This window comes from Lactuca virosa, chromosome 5 (assembly GCF_052849685.1).
Source record: "Lactuca virosa cultivar CGN04683 chromosome 5, Lactuca_virosa_CGN04683_v6, whole genome shotgun sequence".
NCBI lineage: Eukaryota > Viridiplantae > Streptophyta > Magnoliopsida > Asterales > Asteraceae > Lactuca > Lactuca virosa.
In genome coordinates, this window is record NC_136430.1 from 356273996 (window position 1) to 356278122 (window position 4127).

At 35.7% G+C, this 4127-nt stretch overlaps 1 pseudogene; it reads left to right on the top strand.

Annotated features, from left to right (window-relative positions):
* The first annotated feature begins 2611 nt into the window (after positions 1–2611).
* On the top strand, positions 2612–3792 carry LOC145113479 (cell division cycle 5-like protein pseudogene; annotated as a pseudogene).
* The last annotated feature ends 335 nt before the right edge of the window (positions 3793–4127 follow it).

Sequence of the window (4127 nt, forward strand, 5' to 3'; positions counted from 1 at the left end):
ATGAAATGTTTCATAAATGTTAATTTGTGAGATTTTTGTGAAATGGTTAGATGTTTTGCTCATTCTTGTTCAATCTAATATTGTATATTTACACATTCTTGTTTTATTAAATGAAACATGTCAGATAGCAGTGGTAAGGGCAAGGGACCAAATCGTAGCTCCATGCGTGTTCATGTTCCTCGTAGGCCATCCTCTGGTGATAGTGGAGCTCCACGACACCACACTTTGCTTACACATGTCACACGCGAGTTAGGATTTGGAGTTGCAGGCTCGAATAGAAGGAGTGCTATTAACCAACAAACAGGTGTGGCTGATCCACTTGCGGATATGGCAGGGGTGATTCATAGCACACTCAACCCACATGGGGTTTCCATTATTGGAGGCCATGGCGAGGAGCACGCCGATTACTACTATGATCAGGATTTTGATGTCGACATGATGAGGCAATCCTCGCCGCACGTGCCGAATACGCCGCATACGCCACATTCGACTCGTCACGGATCTACCGTGGGTGCTTCACATGAGTCTACATTGCCATTTATCACCCGAAATGGCTACGCGTTAGTGTTTTTATCTTTTATATTTTTTATTATTAATGTTATGATTATACTTATATATATATATATATATATATATATATATATATATATATATATATATATATATATATATATATATATATTTCAATATTGCAGGTTTGGTGATTCTCGTGTCCATAGGGCAATTATAAATATATTCTGGGAGAAACTAGATCACTCGTGGCCTGTCTTTTCAAAGATCCCATTGGAGTTACGCACACACATGTTTGATCGTTTACGGGTAATATATTAAATATTTATTAATATATCTTATGCTCATTTGTTTTATTTTTGATATTTGACTTAACATTTTTTTTTCTTCAGACTTTGTATCGGTGGTCTCCAGAAGAAGAGGAGAGGATCTACCAAGGCTTTGAGAATATTTTGAAAGAGCGCTACCGTGACCGGATGAAGGACGCTAGGGATGTTTCAGTCGTTCTAGCAGAACAAGGTGGCCACCATATCGAAGAAGTGAATGAATCTTTTCACATCTTAGAAAATTTCCATCCCGAATACATCCTAGAGAATGTTTGGAAAAACTTATGTGCTGTAATGGATTCAATACATTACTTTTATTTTTGTTGATTTTTATTCCTTGTTATATTATTATAGATATATTTTATTGGAACACTCCTAAGTGGAAAAACATATCTAAATATGCGAAGAAAAACCGCAACACTCCCGATGCTAACCATCACAGGAATGAAGAGGTATGTTGTTTTTATTAGTACATTACTATAATGAATAAAAAGTATAGTATATTATTATTAGTACATTGCTATAATGGATAAAAAATGTAGTATGTTGTTATTATGAGTACTTTGATTACTATAATGGGTAAAAAAAGTCAAAGTATGTTGTTATTTTGTGTATGTTTCTATAATGGACAAAAAGTATAATATGCTGTTATTATGAGTATTTGATTGCTATAATGGGTAAAAAGAGTCAAAGTATGTTGGTATTATAAATACGTTGCTATAATGGATAAAAAGTATAGTATGTTGCTATTATGGATTAAAAATATTGATATAATGGATAAAAAAAAATCAAAGTAAGTTGTTATTATGAGTACGTTGCTATAATGGACAAAATGTATAACATGTTATAATGAGTACTTTGATTGCTATAATGGATAAAAAATGAAAATATGTTGTTATTATAAGTACATTGCTATAATGGTTTTATTAACTATTTATGTTTGTCTTACCATTTTTAGGTAGAAAGATTTCGCAATGAAATTGCTAGCATGCGTGAAACTGAAGCACAAAGGGAAGCACGAGACGCACAAAGGGGATTCTAAATGGAGGAGATGCGAAAAAAGCATGCCTTGCTTGAAACACAAATGACGACTTTTTTCAAGCAAAACAATTTCTCCGGAAATCCACCACAAGGAAATTAGTTTATGTTTCTAGTCTAAAAAATTAGTAATCGTATTTTGTGACACTTTTTAGTTATGTTCAAACAATTGGTAATCGCGTCCGGAGTATGATGTTTAATTAGGTATTTTGGAATACTAATTAGTGTATTGTTAGACGTTTAATTAAATATGGTAATCGTATTTTTTGACACTTTGTGATTGTATTTCTTTTTTATGTATTCATTTTAGTTTACTTTTTGCATTTATGTGGAAAAAAAACTGGATTTTTTTTTTGAATTATTTTTTCTTTTTAAAGAATCATTTTACCGACGGAGTAGTGACGGAATAGTCACAAATGAAAAGGTAAGAAAATCCGTCAGTAATCCGTCACTAAAAAAATCCGTCGGTAACCCGTCACTTACGATTCCGTCGGTAATCCGTCACTAAAACTATCCGTCGGTAATCCGTTACAAAGAAGTTTCCGTCGGTAATCCGTCACGAAAAGTATCCGTCGGGACGCTGTCGGTATTGCGTCGTTAATTTGGTCAAAGAGGTCCAACAAATTACGACAGACCGAATTCCGTCGGAATTCCGTCGGAAATCGTGTTTGCGACGAATTTCCGACGGATATGGCCGTCGGAATCGCCCAATTTTCTAGTAGTGAAGGATGAGGAAGATGAGGATTTCGATTAAAGGAGGTGTCTGGACAAACACAGAGGATTAGATCCTCAAGTCTGCTGTGATGAAATACGGGAAGAACGAATGGGGTCGTACGTCTTCCTTACTTGTGCGCAAATCCGCTAAACAGTGTAAAGCTCGTTGGTATGAATGGCTCGATCCTTCCATTAAAAAGGTACGCAACATATTCTCAAGAATTGCTAGTATACATATTGATTTTATTCTAGATCAGGTGTCAACTTCTGACTAATGTTTCTTATCTTAAAGCAAGAACGCTAAGGGTAAGTTTCATATATACACAGAAATAAGTTTTCCAAGTTCTGGCATGGGATATACGTTTTGGTTTGCCACATACAACAAAATATATATGTTGATGCCTGTATCTTGATGAATCTTTTCTTGGGTAATGTCATTGTAAGGGTTGTTACAATTAATAAGTGACATGAACTTGTTAGAAGAAACCTTATACCTTAGCTTGTTAGGTAGAGACAAGGCGATAGGAGAGACCCTTTAATAAAGAATTACAACTATCTAGCTTGGATAAACTCTAGCTCTTGATGAAATCATAATATTCTTGCCATCAGTTTTGTAATAATCCATATCCAGACTGTTTTTCTATTTAACATTTACAGACTGAGTGGACCAGAGAGGAAGATGAGAAGTTGCTTCATCTTGCTAAGCTCCTGCCAGTCAATGGAGAACAGTCACTCCCATGGTCGGCCGCACTTACTGTGAATGCATGGACCGCTACGAAAAGCTTCTGGATGCAGCTTGTGTAAGGGATGAAAAATATGACGATCCAAGAAAATTACGACCCGGAGAGATCGACCCAAATCTGGAACCAAAGCCTGCTTGATCCGATCCAGTTGACATGGATGACGATGACAATAAATGCTTTCAAAAGCACCGGCTCGATTATCCAATACAAGGGGCAAAACGGCAAAAAGGAAGGCCAGGGAGAAGCAGCTTGAAGAAGCCAGTCGCCTTGCCTCTTTGCAAAAGAGGAGAGAATTGAAGGCGGCTGGAATTGATGATTACAGGAAAAAGAAGAATTTCGACTGCAATGCTGAGATTCCCTTTGAAATCAGGCCGAAACTTGGCTTTTGTGACGTCGCTGGTGAAAGTTCAATAGTTGATCAACCTAAATTCCCAACCACCATACTAGAAAATTCTCATTAACCTACAAAAACCACCTACAAACGAAAGCCAGTAAAATATTTGTCCTAAATCACCTGCAAACTACCTACAGGTGAGCGGATAGATTACCTACAAATTACCTACGGATAATAATATTTTATTCCGAATTAGTACTATGTAACTATTCTGTAACAGCATAGCAATGGATAATTAAAAAACCCCAATTTTTTAATCGAATTAAAAATGTTGTAGGAATTTTATAGGTAATTAACTACATATTATCTACGGACGTGAATAAAGGTGGGAACTTTTTCATTTTCGTTGGTAATTCGTCGTAAACTATTTTCATTTCCCGCTTTTTCTATTATTATTCATTA